This window comes from Protopterus annectens, chromosome 13.part0, assembly GCF_019279795.1.
Source record: "Protopterus annectens isolate FY-2018-M chromosome 13.part0, PAN1.0, whole genome shotgun sequence".
Lineage (NCBI taxonomy): Eukaryota > Metazoa > Chordata > Ceratodontiformes > Protopteridae > Protopterus > Protopterus annectens.
Genome location: NC_056747.1, coordinates 1242607565 through 1242627037, shown reverse-complemented (window position 1 = coordinate 1242627037; position 19473 = coordinate 1242607565). Strand labels below are relative to the sequence as shown.

At 38.0% G+C, this 19473-nt stretch overlaps 1 protein-coding gene across 1 annotated transcript in view; it reads left to right on the top strand.

Annotated features, from left to right (window-relative positions):
- Positions 1–19473, top strand: part of PHOSPHO1 (phosphoethanolamine/phosphocholine phosphatase 1) — a 102268-nt gene that overhangs the window by 21823 nt on the left and 60972 nt on the right. The window lies entirely within an intron of this gene.

Here is a 19473-nt window from a genome sequence, read left to right as displayed (position 1 = left end):
AGGGGCATTGCTGAGGAAGGGGAGCCAGGTGCCATGCATACATTTAACGAAGAAGAACGTGTGACTGGATGAGGGGGGCTGTAGTTAAGGTGCCTGCAATACTTGAACCCCAGGGCTGTTGTTAGAAACGAGCTATTATTACTAAAGCATTTCTGGGAAGCGAGACAGTGTGGCAAGTGGAGGGGGGGGGCAAACATCTCCGTTACTCGGGCTCTGAAGTGTAGTACACCTTACAGTGGGATACTGCAGAGAGGATGGGACAATGCGTTCGCTGTAATTGATATGACAGGCGACCTTAAGGTCATACTTTCACAATACCTACCTACCCACCATCACTTAAGTAGCATTCTCACACCAGATGCGTGACTTTTAGAATGAAGTGCTCGTGCTTCAAGAATGCAAACTGTCTGTTATCCTTAATTCATACCCCCAAAGACAAGTCAGGCGGATACTAAGGGGGCACCAGACCCCAGCTGAACTCGGAATTAAAGGAAAATGCAGTTTGCAGACATGTTGCAGCATTGCAGTGATAGGTAATGCGAACTTAGTGTATGCTACTTTGGCGGAAGGTATGACAATTTGTGAATGACACTGCGTCGAAATTAAAAGACATCATGAGGCTATCAACATGCAGGAAAAGGGTCAGGCAATAAAGGACGAATTGGATGATGTAACTGTCCAGCTGCAGCATCTGTTTTAAATTGTCACGCGGACACCTCATAAGCATTTCTTATTCATAATTCCAGAGATGCTGCACTGATTAGATTATACAATTAGTGGCACGTGTGTGTCATAAAAGTTTGAGCCCGTGAATATTTCGTTGAAAAGTCATACATGTAATTTTGTAATGGCATCACTCTCATCTACGAAATATGCATTCCAGGTTTACTGCATGATTATTTTGAAACTGCCTCTCCTGAAACATATATACTTACAAAATAAACTGCAGTGTACAGTACACATCCATTTTCAGATATACGTGGAAAACTGTGTTAATTTTAAGATGATTTTTGGGGATTATTTTAGTTTAATAAAGTAGGAGTGTACAAAGGGGTTGTATAAGAAAGTTAAGGGAGAGAATCTAATTCACCTATGATCTCCTGTGGAATTACTCAGTGCATAGGGAAGGCAGTGCAAAATGCATTTTCTTTATGAGAATATACAGAGGGAATTAATGGGTGCTTCCTAGTTATTTTTGAGAAAATGAATAGCACTTTGTGGGAATTAGCACTGATACTACTGTTTATTTAGATCTCATAAATAGAATTTACACTAAATATGACAAGATGTTGTAAGCCTGAAGCAAGAATTCCTTTATCTTTCAAACTCAGGTGGACACACTTGTATAGAAATATAGATATGTGTGTGTGTGTGTTTGTATAAGAACGGTCAAATAAATGTAGGTGAACTTCTTGTTTTTAAGAAGTCTTGAGTTTTTAGATACAGTAAGCTATAAGTCAAGGCAAAGCAGGATGAGGAAGATGGAATACTGCTGTGTACTATAGTATATTGATCTATGTCATTAAGTAGGCCTTGGTGGGCACATTTAACCATGCATTATTTCTTTCTTTTGCTATTACTGGATGCTCTAATTTTAGCAGAAGTTTGGCAGTTTGTGTAGAAGGATAAAGCAATGAACTATTACAAGTTGCTCCATGCAATGCAGTGTTTGATTCCTTCAGCTGTCATGCACCTACTGTATGACTCCGTGCAAGTCACTTAACCAGACAATGCTCCTGGATTCCCTCTGTAATGGACGCTTGTGTCTGGTGGGCTTAACTGGTAAAAAAAAAAGAAAAAAAAACATTCTTCTAAAATATTACAATTAAGCTTAGTGTCAGTTTGTGTTTCAACTGCATGCACGTTTTATTGCTAAAGCGGTGTGTAATTTATTTATGAATCTATCAGCTTATCCCACAGGTGTGAAAGCCTTTTTAAACAGGTGGCAATCTCCACATTATAAAGAAGCGACAAGTCATTAGAGTAGCAAACTAAACAGGAAAAACACAAGTGGGTGAACAGAGAGCAAATTAAATTCACTGAGACAATTTGCTACTTCTCTATATTCCTCTTGTACTCCATTTTTCTCACTATGAATAGGTCTATGTATTTGTAGAAAACATCACCTGTATTACTGTACTATCCATTTTCTGGGGTTATATATTATTTATTGTCTTCACCATAAAATAAATATTTTAGTGAACTTTGTAAATCTGGTCAATAAAAATAAATAAAAGTTTATTATTACTAAAAGTTATAATAAGTTTGGAGTTGTGAACATAGAATTAATGAAGTTCATAGGTTCATACTAGGCTATCTGCCCTAGGGCATTTGTAAGCCTAGCCAGAGTGTGTTTGGCTTTCGCCACCCATTTTAAATTAATTTTGCTATGCCCTTTTTCGAGGTTAGTATACTGTGCCTCTGTCTAACAGTGACACAGAAGTGATACCCGGGGTAAACCTACGATCTCCCATCCACTCATCAAGATTCCTCTTGAAGAGAGTCAATGAGGGACTCTGCCTAACATGGACTGGGATTTTATTCCAGAGTGAAGGGAGCCTCTGGGTTATGAATCTGTCCCTCCAGCATGTCCTATTTATTTCAGTGCTGGGGTTCAAGTCTCTTGAGCGCGTAGCTCGATGGAATTTGATTAATAAAAGAAATTAGTTGTCTTATGACTGGACACAAACGTTGAAGAGGGGAAAAATCTCTGGCAAAATTTTTGTAGGAGGTTAGAGACAATATCCTGTACTCAGTTGAAAAGAGTATTAATAGTGGGTCAGTAGGAAGCATACGAATCTGAGGTCTGAGAGAGTTGTAAAAGATTGAATGAATGACTTTGCTCAGACACACCTAGATATTCTGAAGGATCTGGAGGAAAACAAATCTAATGCAACCTGTAACTGAACACCATGTGTACCTGCTGCCTGTAATAACAGCAATGACATTTGAACTCAAAAAATGGAAGAGGCTTCTAATGATACATTTAACATGGTTATAGTACTACACAAACAGGGGCATAGTTATGAGTTTTGGAATAGTATAACAGTTTCAAGAATGTCACCCCTGCCTTTCCAGACAGACAGTATCTTTTTTAATACACATAGAATATTAGGCTTAAGCAAAATATCTGTTTAGTAAGCTAAGCATTGTGAAAAAAAACCCTAAACCACAACACATATTCCAGTCATTTTTACATTTGAATTCTAATACATTTCGTTGTACAAAACATTTTTTAAAGTGTTTTCAACAGTGCTCTTTGCATGCATGTACCTGGCTGCATACTTGTATTCAAAGTAATTGTAGAAGTGCTTAGCTATGTAGAATTTGAAATAAATTAGTTACAATTTGTCCTTGTACTAGCAAGGATTTATCTTCATGTTGTTGTTCAAGATTTTATTTTATTTTTTTATTTCTTTGACATTTGTTTATCAGGAAAGCCCAACTGGGTATGAGCCCATTTTCAGTGGAGGTCCAGGGAGAAAAGCTCCACAGTACACATTAAACAGAATTAAAAAAAAAATTGAACAATGGTTACAAATATTAAGACAATAACAAAGTAGTACAATTTGTGAATACAATAAAAGCAAATAAGCAAAATATAAGGCAAGCAATAAAGTTGACCACACATTATGTACAAGATAGAACAGAGTTCCTAATATGTATGTTACATAATGATGCATGAAAAATTATATAGCAGAATAAGTAATAGGTCGTAAAAGCCATATATTCTTTCTGACAGGAGAACTAGGTAGTAGATTCTTTAATGACACTTAATTATACCTTATTTATAAGGTGCTGTCATGCAAGTACATATCATTCTGTATTGTTTTCTGTGTTCTGGTAATGGCTGTAATGGTTCCTTTCAGGTAAGATTACCTAAATAAATAACATTTAAAAAAGACCAGGGACGAAGCAACTAATCATGCTTTTCAAGAATTTGCTGACAAAATTGATGGGTTGTTTCTTGGAATCATACTGTTTGTTTCTTGGAGTTATACTGTTTGTTTCTTGGAATCATACTATTTGTCAGTGGGAGATGTTAAGTATAGCTAAAAGGTTTGTTACTGACATACAACAGGCGCTGACTTGAGAAAGTCAAAAGAGAGAGTAAGCAAGAAGCTAGCTGGTAATGGAGACTGTATCAGTAACAAGGTCAGGCGGATGTAATAGGACCACTGAAGCCACAGATCAGGTGTAGAAATCCTTAGAAAGTTGCTGAATGAGGGCAGACTGACAGCTGACCCTTTGATCTTCATATGTCATTAAGCATGGCACTCATAGTGTCACTGTAATTGTATTAGCAGCTTGAAGCATGAAGTCACAGGCAAGCAAAGTAAGGTTTTAATTTGTACATCCGATATGTCTTTTGTAGAAACGGAAGGTGCAACTTTAAATTGTAACTTTCCATAAAAATATCAAAACTGTGTACATCTTCTTTGCGGTTAACCAGATATTTTCAGTTAAAGATGTGATTTTTATCCCTTTTGGGTTTTAGTCAGGCTTCTCTTGTGCATTTTTTCTGAACAAATCTTTTTTTTTTCACTTCTAGTGTTTATTCTACTGTCTGCCCAAGTCTTGTGATAGCACACTGTGTCAGTTTGTAAGAAAAAATAAGCATTGCCCATTCCCCTGCTATGGTCTGTTGCTGGGAGACTTGTGTTTCCATGCTTTCATTGTCTTTTTTATGTCTGCCCTTTGTTATGATGTCAGTAGTGCAGACAATAGTCTTTGCTGAAAAATGCTGTGTTAAAGCCAGATCAGTAGACTTGGCAACCATGGATTAATGGATGAATTTTGTTTTTGAAAAGTTTTCAACAGTTTGGTGAAAGACAGTATATAGTGTAATAAAAATTTACGGATAGCATGCAGCATATGCCTAGTCCTCCCCATGTGACTATACTTAGCAGGAGGTGCAAATAGTCTGCCTGACTTATTCATAGTAAATCAAATTTATTTCTCTTTTACAGCATGTAAAACCCTGTTTGACTGCATGACATCATGAAGATCCAAAAATAGTAAGTAAAGTTTAGATGTAGCAAAATCTAAGTATTGTCAATGATTATGCAACCAAGTCAATCACAAGAATGTGAATCTGAATTTATTTTTCCCAATTAACACTTTTATAAAGAATATGCGCAGATCTTGCCAGTCAAGGCAGCCCTGACAACACTTTATATCCAAAAGGGTAGTGAGGAATTGATAGTGACAGAAACAAAACACCCAGCAGTGTTCATGTTAGATAAGATGAATGTACTTAAAAAATGTGAGAAGACAGAGGAGGGATAGTACAAATACGTGCACATTGAATTGGTATGGTCTCTTTATGGATTACTGATAAGATTTTAGGGCAGGGTATTTCTTATAAGATATTGACAGAGTACAGAGACAGTTTAGAGGAAGATGAGTCAGAATGCTGCAAGGTCCATGGATTAGGTCCTTGGAGAAGAGATTAAATGCCTATACTATGTACATGTATACAGAAATATTGGTTTTGACTGATGGTCTGTCTAGCCTGCTTAGCAGAAGAAGCTAACACTCGGTAGCTGACTGTTATTATGCTTCGTCTTCATTTTTCATCGATCCGTTCCATGCTCTCATGAAAGAGTTATTTATTGTGTTCTTTACTACTTGAAAGTCAGTTTGCACAGCATTGTTTCCATCACATAGTGCTTTGTTTTATACAAATGTGTCACTTTAATTTGAAATTCATGGTACCACCTGCTCATCCTGTCTTTCTTAATATATTTACTTTTCCCATTCCCTTTTGATTGTATTGTGGCCCATTTTGTATTTTCCCATTTCCACCCTATTCTTCTAGATGGAAGATTTTCAGTGTATTCTAGTTTTTCTTCATAGTCTTTACTGTCCATTTCATTTATCACTCCTGTGGGTTTCCACTATTTTTCTGCAGCATTTTGGAAACTTTCTCCAAACAGCTTCCAGAACTGTACATGGTACCCCAAGTGTGGAGTGGCCTGCAGCCTAAAGGTGGGTGAAATATCTGCTCTCTCCAGAGTCTGTTGTCCTTTCGATAAGTAGGGTCTGCAGTAAAGTATATGGAAGGAAACCGGATCAGGTGTTTATCCCAGCATATATGCTACATTCTCTGCAACACTGTCTCTTGTGGGTCCAGTCATTGTAGTACGCCAGAGTGGCGTCTGTCCCTCAGGGTGGGTGAGACAGCCCTTGCTTGCTTCCTCCCTTGCTCAATAGCTTCTCTAATCAGAATTGATTCATCAGAGTCACAGCTGGGGTGTATCATTTCACCAAAGTACACAGATGCTTACTTTGGAAAAAGTATGATGTTGAAAGTATTCTTCTCAAATGAAGGCTGCCTTTACAAAGTTCAAGAAAAGCAATAGCTTCTGTGGGAGACACGGTCATTCAAGGCTTGTGCTGCTGCATCTATGTACTTTTATATAGATAATAAAAATTCAATAGGTTTTATCAATAATCTGCTTTCATCTTCTTGTGAAGGCACCTTGATTCAACATGCACGTGACTCTACCACTGTCTCTTCATCAAACGCCTTAACTCACCTCCAAAAAAAATCACTCAACAAGCCGTCATCTCCATTGATACCTGGCTTACAAGAGAACGACTCTTACTCAACCCCCCTCCAAAAGTCAAATTCCTCCTCTTTACCCCAAAAACTCACACCCCTAGCAAAGCGTCTTTCAAAGTCTTTTTTGGCAAATGGCACTGAAACTGAATTAGTCCACCATACCAAACCATTATGAGTCATAATAAATTTGACCATCACATCCAAAGCAATATCAAGATAATCCATCAAAATCTAGGCATGCTATACAGAAGCAGCCATTTTCTGAGCACACTCACAAAATCTATCTTCTGCCCTCCTTACTCTATGGAGCACCAATTCTAACCTATTTACAGTTCTCCATAAAAAGCAAACTTGGAAGCTGCTGCAACAAATTTGCCAAGTTTGCTACTAATTCATCCTCCTTTACCCATCACTGCAAAGCTCTGCATACCCTTAGCTGTCTAGAACTCCCTCTCCACCTCTCCTACATTCAGCTTTATCACATCCTAATTTATGTTAACAAATAATATGAATAATGAGTTTTTCCTCACATATTTTCTCCAGCTCATGTTACTATTATTATTGCATTCTGCTATGAAACATATGTTCCATGGTTTTCCAATTGCATCACTTTTCACTGCTATGTTTTGTAGTGTAACATAATAATTTGTGATTTAAAATATCTTTGAGGTTTTTAAAGATTATGACTGTGGAGCTTTTCTCCATGAGTCTTCACAGAAAACAAACAGGTGCCCACACACACACACACACACACATATGCATTCTGACACCCACACATACACTTGTGCACATGAACGCAGATACACACACACACACAAAGAAATTGTTTTCTATTTCTCTGCAGCTGTTACTAGCAGTCCATGGCAACACAACAACTCACAACTGTATAACAGCTGGGTGCTGCGTGTGGGTATTATGGATGTCATCCTGTATGTATCAGCAGCAAACTGGAATGTGATTCTGCCCATAGTATGCCCACAATAAGCTTATCCTAACAAACAGTATGGAAGGGCCCCTTCATTTTGTTGCCTCCTTGGGCTGGTGTGCAGAGTTATCAGTAAGCACAGACTGCAGCAAGATATTCACAGGCCTGCTAATAATAATGTCAAGTATTCTGCATGTTTTGAGGTTAAATTATCTGTGCTTGTCACATACTTACCATGTGGCTTTACAGTTTGCTCCGCCATTTATAAGACGTAAAGTGCTAGGATCTGTGTTTACCTTACTCTTAATATGTAAAGCAGAGCTTGAAAGGCTGTTGATACTTCTAAACTGGCAGTCTTTTAATGTTGGAAGGATGTGAATGTGGAAGTGCTTCTTTCTGCTTGTTTTTTCTTCATAAAGAGATGATTTAAAACAAATTACTCCTAAATCTGTCATCCACCACTAAAAATGTAGACCAGGAGAAAATATATAACAGTAACATGATTTTGTGTGCCAGCGATCATGGCAGGTAAAATGGTGTATTCTGGTTGTTGCAGAGCTTTCAAACACACTTGCTTTCATCAGTGAATTGTCTAAAGTGACACTGCTGAATATGTTAGAACCAGAGATTTTCCTTTTTAAGAGTTTTAGAGTATTTTGCCAAAAAGCATATCACTAGATACAGATTTAATGAACCCACCTAGAGGAAGGCACCAACATCAGGAATGAGTTTAGCTAGAAACACACTGAATGAAAATGCACAAAACACAACCACAGATGTTGTTCTAAACACTGCAGCATAGCACCTGCCATACAGGGCACAGTTCCTTATGTGTACCCTAACCCCAAACCTTAAATATAACCCAACTCAGATCTCAACTCTAACAATAAGGTTCCTCACTTTTAAAAATAATATAGACAAGCAGCCAACTGCCCTTTTAATCCACACGGCATTCAACCAAACTGAATTTGACAAAGTGGTGTTGGATGAACTGTTTGGAGTTAAAATGAATTCTGCGAATCTTGCTTCTTTAAAAAATATCTCTTTGCTGGTAGCATTTACAGTGGGTACGGTGTTTCAAAATGAAAGAAATGTGCATTTTCTTAGGCTGTTTGACCTACTACAGTGTTCCTTGAACTTGCAGTTGTAATTAATGAGCTTGGGGAGGGTGGGGCATTGGAGCTTATCACCCACTTAAAAACATTTTTTACATTTTGGTTTTGAGTTTTCATCAATCTATATTTTGGACAGCTGGATTTTAAAGTAAAATGGACAGGGAGTATAATGCTCCATTGATAATTAGAATTTTTAATGAAGTTTCTTTAAATAAGGCTACCTACCATCCACCGAGTCTTTCAGCTGGATATCAGCAGACACATTGTGGTAACCCTGCTGGTAGTGCCAGTTACAGTTACGCATTTACCACACATTGCAGTGTCGATGTTAATCTGTAAGCTTGCTTATGAAATGCACCTAACTGCAGCACTTGCAAACTATATTACTTTGGCAAAACTTGCAACAGTCTGCAATGAATATATTTACATAATTATGTGTTAAACTAAACAAATGACTAATGGCTTATTGAAGTGCTCTGTTTCATGTCCTAGATTCAGAAGGTTTTTGTTCTTTGTAATTAATTATATTCCTGTAGATGGTAGCAGGGTGAGCTTGTTAGCTTATTAGAGAAGAAAGAACTGCAGTGACAGTTTAGACTCAGTGTATTAAGGACTGCATTAATGTTCATAGGTTCATGGGTTCATAGGTTGGTACTAGGCTATCGGCCCTAGGGCCTATACATGCCTAGCCATAACAATTCCCTGGCTATTTCTTCCCACAATATTTACTTCCCTGGACCCCTGTCTAGCAGGGCGACTGATGTGATCCCGAGGTGAATTTCCTATCTCCCGTCCAATTGTCAAGGTTCCTTTTGAAGAGGACCAAAGAGGCACTCTGTTTGACATGTATGGGCAGTCTATTCCAGAGTCTGGGGAGTCTCTGGGTCAGGAACCTGTCCCTCCAGCATGTTTTGGTTTAGATCCCTGGACCGTGTGGCTCTGTGGGATTGGGATTTCTTTAAGTGTAGCATGTCCAACAGCTTTGGATTTGACATGGCCTTGTATGTTAAGCAGAGATCGCCTCTGAGTAGACGATATGCGACAGAGTATAGCTGGAGTTTTTTTAGACGGTCAGCATAGGGCATTTGCTTGAGGCCTGTGATTCATTTGGTGAGGTATTTCTGTGGCCTTTCCAGTTGTTGCAGATGTATTGAGATGTATATACCAAATGGAACGTTGTATTCTATAATGGGTCTAATGAGGGATGAGTACAGTGGGACAATGACCTCCTTTTTTCTGGATGAAAAGCCCTTAGTGATGAGGTGTGCCACGTAGAAGGATTTCCTGACTGTTGTGGCGATGCGGTTATCGAAGGTGAGACCACTGTCCACCTGTGTCCCTAAGTCTCTTATCACACTTTTGGTGTTTAGTGTACTGCCACCTATGTGGTAATTCATGGGTACATGTTTTTTCCCAAAGGGGATGACTATACATTTCTTGGCACTGAGCTTGGCACCAAGCATCTGTTTCTGTAAGGCCCTTTTGTAGAGTATCCACATCATTTGGGGATTCAGTAATGGCTCCCAGTTTGCAGTCATCTGCAAACTTTGTTAGCTAGAGTCCCTTAGTGTTGGCCTGTGCTTCAGAGAAGTAGATGCCAAACAAGAGCAGTCCCTGGACTGAACCCTGAGGTACTCCACTTGTCATTTGTCTGGAGCTGGATTGGAGTCAGCTACTTTTACAGTGTGGGTTCTGTCAGTAAGCCAGTTGGCAACCCATCGAGTGATGTAGGGATTAATGCCCAGCTTAGTAAGTTTATCTATGATTCCAGAGTGGGGGATGGCGTTGAAGGCCTTGGCGAGATCCAGATAGCTGTGTGGACTGTTTTACCATCGTCCACAGCTCTGGAGATTGATTTGAAGAAGTCAGGTTCAGGAGACAAGATCGGCCCTTCATGAACCCAAACTGGGTGGGGTCCAGTGTTTGAAGGTTGCCAATGTCTTTGTTTATAAGTTCCATGATAATACATTCCATGGCTTTGCAAATCAGGCAGGCTCATCAGACTGATGGGGCGGTAGTTCCCAGGATCCAAGGTGGATGTCCCCCTTGTGGAGTGGATAACTGTAGCTGTGCGCCACTCAGTGGGGACGTAGCCTCAGGTGAGGCTATGATTAAACATGACCAAACTGCAGAAGTGTGCAAACCAAATACTCCACAATAAAACCACTGGTATGTTGATGCTGTAGAAAATGCTGGTAGTCCACAAAGTAAAGCAAAAAAGTTTATTGTAAGACAATAGAAAGCTGGTAAGCACTTTCGTCCTCAACAAAAGAACTTCATCAGACAAATTAAAATCAAACCCAGAACACATTTTAAAGACTCCCGTTGTACTTCACATGATAGTAGCTACTCCCCCTAAGTAACAAAAATTTAAAAGGGCGATACAAACTGTGATGTCAATGACAAAATGTTAAATACATACATGTTAATAGATATAAAAAATATAGAAAATATATAAAAGAGATCATCCACTTCACAAATTTTTAAAAGAGCAATGAATAAATATACAAATAAATATATAAATAAATAATCATCTGTTTAAAGCTCTCAATTTTAAAAGGGAATTAATGGAGAGGGATTCATTTAAACCTGGCCAGTTGTTTGCATTTAATAACAACTGCCAGTATAATTCTCTCTTTTCTAGTAAGGCAGACCATGCACCTCCCCTGATATCCATCGTGACACCATCAATAACAAAAAAATTAAAAGTGTGGTCACTGTTCTCTGAGGTATGTTTATACAAAGCATTTGTCTCTTTGCCTGTTCTTATTTCATACAAATGTTCATATATTCTATTTTTAAAATTTCTATCAGTTTTTCCAATGTAAAAACAATTACATAGGTTACAGAGGGCACAATAAATAATACATTCAGAGTTACAGTTATACTTATTTTTGATATGAATCTTATTGTTGTTGATCATAAATACTGTCCCTTCTTTTATAAAGGGCAGTATCGGCATACCATACTTCAACATACGTCCATTCGAAAAGTGATTCACAGCATGTCCTTTCTCGAAATTTTTTTTTTAATTTCTACCTTTTCTAAAAATAACAGTAGGTTGTTCATCAATATGTGTTCTGATACTTCGGTCATGTGTTAGAATCAACCAATTTTTACTCAAAATATGCTTAATATCAGGACTATCAATCGTGTATGTAGAAATGAATGAAGTATTATAATCTTTTCCTATAAAAACAGAGTTTAGGGGTGCAACATTCACTGTGTGTGAAAGAAAATTTTATATACCTCTTTTAGCTGAGGTTTCATTGGATGTAACACAATGGAGATTTCCCTTTCTGTGCTGTAGTGTGATCTTGGAGTTAGAATAAATAAGTAGCGGGGGGTGCAGGGGGGCTTGGCCCCCAGCAGAAACACTGCTTTGTACTTTCTTGCTTTTATTTTCTTTCCCTTTCAGAAGGTCGAGCTTCTGAAATTCGAGCATATGGCTTCGGCCATATGCATTTCGAGATTTCTGCCATTCGACCTTCTGAAGGGGAACCACATATATATATATATATATATATATATATATATATATATATATATATGTATATATATACACATATAGATATAAGTATATAAATCTGTATAACTATCTTTTATATATATATAGAGAGAGAAAGACAGAGTTATAGCTATATGTGGATATTTCTATCTATATGCGCGTGCGCACACACACACACACACACACACACACACACACACACACTCTTAAATAAATCAAGTACTTACCATCCCTACTGGTGTAAAAGAAGTTTAGTCCCATGGTCCTGCCTTTGCATCTGTACTCTAAGCTCTTCTTTCACTTTTAGTCTCAGGGTGTCTCAGTCACCTGAGGCTGCCTGAGCCAATAGAAAGGGATCCTTACTGCTGTGTGCAGCAGCCTGGTGACAAAAATGTCCATTAACTAGCATGTTTGAAATGACCATGAAAATGTCTTTTAGCTGATGTATTATATGAAGTTATAAACATTCCCAATATATAGCTAACTCATTTAATTTAAGTGATCAGTATTATATTGATGCAATTTTTGCAAAATTGAGATGTCACCAAGGAGAGGCTGTATTTAAATAAATTCACTGAAGAATATTTGATGTCATTATAGTATTCAAAAAAAGGAAAGACTACAGCATACCATTAGCATTAAAATGCATATTTTTAGTCTGTAAGTAAGAGTTTGTAATACTTTACTGAATCTCTCTCTCTCTCTTTCTCTTTGCATTGAAACCATTATGGCACCCATATGTGACCTGCTTATTATTTAGGAAGGAAAAAAAAAACAGTATCCTTAATCTCAGATCACCTTGGCCATATTAAATCCCACAACACAGAGCAGTAAGCACTCATTAAGACAAATCATGGTTTTCTTGCTATGCTTATATATGTTTAATGTGGATCAACCACAGATATCCCTCAATCTGTTTAGCACAAGATAGGGATACAGCCAAAATAATGTGGGATGAAAGGCCATAATCAGGGATACATTCTAAGTATTCCTTTTATATACTTAAACATTTGCTAGGATAACTGGTTTTGCATTAGCATACATTTTCTGAGGGATATGAAGTTTGAAACTCAGATGTCTGTTTTTATTCATTATTGCAGACCTCAATGATTTGCCAGAAGTCCAAACATCGTATAAGGGACTGACCAGAAATGCAATGCGAAATCAGGAACAGTCTGCAAAATCAAGGGCATCAGAGAGCCATACAACTGCATATTACAAAAATTGACTAGATGTCTGAACTTTTGTCCTGGGTGTAGCTTGCATCTTTCTTTTACATTCAATATAACTTTCCAGCTACGAGAAGGGTATCAATGTAACAGTGTACTGTAAGTGCTATTAGCAAATCCTTCATGGTGAAAGCCAGCAGTTGTACAGTGTGGGAGCAGGACTAGCAATGTGGTACTTGGTCCTCAAAAGCTAAACGCAGACCGAAATTAGAATTGAAAAGCATTACAGTGATACCAGCAGATCTAGCTTTATCTTTTACGATACTGACTACTGCTGTGTTGTTATATAGTATTTTGTTTTAAAGTCCATAGCCAGAAATACAAATTAAACCACAGATTAGAATTGGCAGATTCCACAGAAAGTCTTATAGTGAAAATAAACACCCTGATTGAGCTTGATTGAAAATTTCAGACTGCAAGGAATCAGGAGTCAATAATGAATATCTACTTCAGTAAATTACAATATACATAGTAATCTCTGCATGTGATCTTATAATGCAAACCCCTGCAAAGCTAAAAACCTGCAGTGGCTTTAGTTGTCAGAAGAAAATACATAACAGACATGTGACTTACTAAGAAAACCCGTTTCATTTTCCCACACGTTGATGTTATGCAGTTAGTATATTAGGACTATAGACACACACACACACAAACACATACACACATACACTTTCAAAACATAGTGGTGATGTATTAGTGTACTGGCTGACCTTTTGTAGAGAATCTTGGACTTAGTTGCAGAACATGGTAGTTGTTTACAGTTTCAGAATGTAGCAGGAACAATTTCTGAGTTCATATGGGGACATAACAGCTTGGAATGTGACAGGATGCACAGTTTTGGAATCAGTTGCAGCAGTGACATCACATGCTACCATATGGATAGAAACGTTTTGGGAACTGCAGAATATTCCTAGTTTACCAGAAAGTAACTTCCCAAGGAACAGATTTAGAATGTGTCAGAAATGCATAGACCCAAAAGTGATAGCAATATAGTTTTGAAATCTCTCAGTGATAGACTTTCAATCTGTGCTAATTGCAGTCCCAGAAAAAGACTCAAGCCATTAAAGACTTGACTTTTATTCCTTTTACTACTTTGCTCCTTGTGAAGTTTCCATTTTGACCTTGGTCTAATCCAGTACCACACTTTCTGCTTAGCAGTAACTCTTCTGCATTTGACAGTCATTTAAACCCCTTTGTTTAAGCAGTATAAACTTTATCATCTAGTGCTTTCTTTATTATAGTGTGCTTTCTCATTTTCAGTTTTCTTTTCAGTCTGAATTTATTTCATTGGCAGCTTTCTACTTCACTATGCACTTAATTTCATTTTCATCCTTAGTGCTAATTGTTTTATTTGATATTCTACAGTTCTGATTTTCCTCTTTTCATTTGGTTCTTTGCTAGATTATAACAACACTCACTAAAGAACATCATCTGAAGCATGTTCACAGCTTTAAAAAGCTGTTATGGACTTCTCATTCACTCTGTCTTTCTGTCTCTTTCTCTCTCTCTCTCTCTCACACACACACACACACACACACACACACACACACACACACACACACACACACACATACTCTATGACATTACATAAAAAGTGCACAGAATGAAGCATCTCACAGCTTTAAAAGCTGTTTGCTCCTTGGATGGACACCACTTCTACCCGCTGTTTGTGTGGCTGTGCTAAGTGTTTTAGAGTTTCAAAGCTGTAAAACACTTTGATCTCCTACACTTTCTTTTTTTCTGTTAGTAGTAATGCTATCAAACAGATAAAGCTTCATGCATTAGAAAGAATTTTGATTATCTCCCCTAATCATAAGTACTTATTCTGCATTCTCAATATAGATGCCAAGTTTCACCTCATGAGATTTGCTTTGTTCTGCTGTTGAGCTGAATTTCTTCACATCCTTGTCTTGAACTCATAAGTTGGTTATGATTGTAAGCCCGAGTATAATCCTGTACAAATACCGTATCTTAACATCTGTTGAAGACTGGTTTTGGGGGGGGGTGCATGTGTAGAATGTATACATGTGTAGGTGCACCTGTAATGATATTTGAATTGATGGAGGGTATTGAAATAATTGGCTATGAGGGAGAACCCTGGACTGCACCAGTGTTTTCGCGTAGCTCTCAGAATGTTAAGGCAGTTGCGTAACATCCAGGAGCTGCTGCATATCATCTCAGCCCCAGCTCTCAACTTCTTTGCTCAATAAACAGGGGCAAAGATAAAAGCAAAGGGTATAAAACCCATTATTACTCATACCTGTCAAGTGATCTCCTTATGAAAAGTTCATGTTCATCACTGTTGCACATTTGAAGGACATGTTACACATTCAGTGTTAAGAATTAATGCCGTGGGCTGACGAGAGATGTGCTCAGCATTAATGAAAAGCTTTTTACTTTTATCTTATTTATTGGCAGTAACAGTTTCAGGGGATAATGGAGAACACTGAAGTTTGTATAATCACGTCACGTGGTATTTTGGATTCGCATTTACGTGAGGTTCAGTCTTCTCTATTATCGTCAGATAATCTTACTTACATCCTAAAAAGATGTTAGATTTTTCTCAACCCTTTTTTAGCAGATAGTACGCTGTGGTATCTGACACTCCCCATTCATTCCAAAGAGTTATACTCTGGCCTGTGATCACAATCAACTAGTTAAAAATATCTATCAGAGAACATAAGAAGGTGTTGCATTTTTCATTTCAAATCAGGACATGTGGGACACCCCACACTGGGTACTTAGCAGGCCTAATTTACAGGCCTGATATATGGATAGCAGAAAAAAAAAACAGTCAAAATCTTTAGTGTAAGAAAAAAAAATCAGCAGTTTTGCTTAGGAGGCACCAAACTTTAGTGGAAAGAAGTCAAAAAGTTGTTAGGACACATCTAACTCAGCATCTCACCAGACTCTAATGACATGTTACTGTCTTAGCATGGCTGCATAGCTTACTCAATACTTTATTTTCCAGTAATCCTTATAGTCCCTTCTACTGCTTTTCCTCTGACCCTTCAGCAAATTCAGTAAAATTTCCCTTAAAACTTATCAACATCAGTTTGGAGCAAATACTCTTCACTAAAATCTTGTCAGATGCTCAGTTTGAAACCTAGAGCTAAATCCTATTTTCCTGAAAACAACACTGCACCTCCCGCGCCTAACAGTAAGATGTTGTCCTGTTCGATTCTCAGCTAAAGCGTCTTCTGTGTGGAGACATGCGTGGATGGGCGTACCTTCATTGAAGGTTGTGCGTCAGGGCTGGCAACTCAGCACGTAAAAATCTACTGCCAATCATTAGCGGACAGGAGTTCCACTGTGGCGACCCCTAACCGGGAAAAACTGAAAGATACAACAACAACCCCCCCCCCCCCCCCACCAACACTGCCCTTCTTTCATATCCAGACTTTAAATTCTGCTTCCATTTGTACTGATTCAGAATACGGATGCCATCTAACATCTAACTAAACTTCCAAATTTTGAGAAAATCTGAATGACATCATCCTACAATTGACCTTTGCACTCTGGCTAACATTAACAAAAATCCATTGTATAAGTAATTGCTACCTTTCATTCAAAAGTTTTTGTTTCCTCTCTTGCCTAGTGAATTCCTTGAATGGTGGTGCTGTTGATGCATATTTATTTATTTATTGGCATTTGATTACCGGGAAAGTCCAGTGGGTCAGTGAAAGCTCATTTTCAGTGGAGTCCCGGGGAGAAAAGCTCCAGAATTAAAGTGACATAGAAAAACATTTTACAAATGTTATAGAGAAAAACATTTTACAAATAATACAGAGAATGAGAATTATACAATAAGAGGAAATAATACAAAATATAATATAAATTGGATTACAGATTATACAGTTAGATAAAGATAATATTATATTGTAAATGGTGTTAAACAGAGTCATAGTACAGGCCAACAGATCATTTAACAGATGTCAACCAGGCCTCATGGTTAATTAATTTGCAGATTGTGAACTCCAGAGTAAGCATACAGTATAGGAGTTGATTATAATGAGGAAGTTGTCGTGTATATAAAAATAGATAAAGGGGAGAGAGAGAGAGATAGAAGTTGACAGTAGGTATTGATGAGGTGAGAGGGGAAATTAAGTAGTTAGTGTTCAGCAGGATTTAGCAGAAAAATGAAATATTTTACAGGGGTGAGAGATGGGCAGATAAGGAGTAGTAAGTATATTAAGTAATGGCATAGGAAGGGGTAGAGCTGGTAATGCTGCTAAACGCCAGAAGTCTAAACCTCAAGATGGGCAGATAAGGAGCAGTAAGTATATTAAGTAATGGCAGAGGAAGGGGTAGAGCAGTTACAAATCCAGTTAGAAAGGAGATGGTTTTGAAGAGCAGTTTTAAAGTTGCAGGGGTTATGTTGTAAGCGGATGTATGTAGGCAGAATATTCTGTTTTTGGCGATGTTCCACGAGTATAATAACTGTCCTGCTGGTAATTTAGGTTTATGAACTTGAAGAAGCTGCTGTTGTTCAGATCGCAAGGGCATAGTGGGGTTATAAAAGGTGAGTAGCAATTTAAGTGCAGGGCTGTCTTGTGGTTTGTAAATAATTTTATGAGCAGTTGTAAGATGGAGGCATAATAGGTAGTGAGGGCTTTCGAGTCATTGTAGTTTTTTTAGGGCAATACAGTGGTAAACAGAATGGTGACTGTAGCGAATTTAGCTATCTTATTATAGCTTGTTTCTAATTTTTATTTCAGGGACGACTGTAAGTTGGTAAGTAAAGGTGCCCCATAGGTAAGAAAGGGTAATAGGTACCATAGTGCTAGCACTTGTTTAGTATGGAGGGAGTGGAACTTATTGTGTCTATAAAGCAACCCTAACTTTTTGTGTGTCTTACTAATATTGTTTTGAATATGTAAATCAAATTTGAGGTTTTAATCTATTATTACCCCTAATAATTTAGTATGGGTTACTACTTTAATTTTTGTTGAGTTGAGAAGAATATGTTGATGTTAGCTTTGTTTATTGGGGATTGTTTCTTGTGTGTGAAAATCATAAGCTTGGATTTTTTTGTATTTAGAGAAAGGTGATTATTGTGAAGCCAAGCCTCTGCAGTGGAAAAAGCAGCCTGAGTATTTTGCTGAAGTATCTTTATATTGGGTGCAGAGCAGACTATGGTGGAGTCGTCTGCATACTGGAATAGAGAGCCATGCAGGATAGATAGGTAGAGATTGTTAATAAAAATATTAAATAGAAATGGGCCTAAAATTGAGCCTTGGGTTGTGAAGGCAGGGGGAAATGGAATTTTGCCATTTAACAGCGTGCTGTCCGTTGGAGAGATAGCTTTTGAACTAATTAGTAAAATGGCGAGAGAGCCCTATACTTGTGAGCTGAGAGAGGAGGATAAAGTGAGATGGTATCAAAATGTTTTTGATAGATCTGAGAAAAGGGTGGATACAAAGTGTCCTGAGACCCTAGCTTTGTTAACTGCGTCTAAAAAAGGAAATTAGTGCAGTGGAAGTACTGTGACTTGGGCAGAACCCATGTTGTGTTGGGGAGAGGATTTTGTTTTTTAGGAGATGATTCAAAAGTTGTTTTTGGACACATTTTTCAAGGATTTTAGAGATGGGGGAAAGTATAGCAATAGGTCAGACGCTAGAGATATCAGATGAGGGGGGCCCCCTTTATGAAGAGGAAGAATGACAGCTTTTTTTCCAAAGACATGGGACATAGGATTCTTGGATTGATCTGATAATCAGAATGCCAGTGGGGTAGGCCAATGTGTCAGCAGCGATTTTAAGAAATTTGGCTGGAATTTTATCGGCTGAAATAGAGCAGGGTTTTAATTTCAGAAGGAGTTTTTTAATAAGTGTGGTGGGGAATGGGAGAGAGGTTAAATTCTGGGCAGGAGGACTGTTGAGAGCAGGTGGGAGGTAGGGCGTTAATGTTTGGGATTGCACGATTCGCAGTATGGAGTGCAATATGAGAGATCTTAGGAATGGAATGTTGTGGGGGGGAGAGAGAAGAAGCAGTTGTGGGAATTGAATTATGTGGGAGAGGTAATGAAAAGGTAGCTGTGATACTGGCAATGGTGTCAATAAAGTAGGAGTTAAAGATGTTGGCTATCTGTTCTGCAGGCATGTCTGGGTGTGGACAGGGACTGGTTT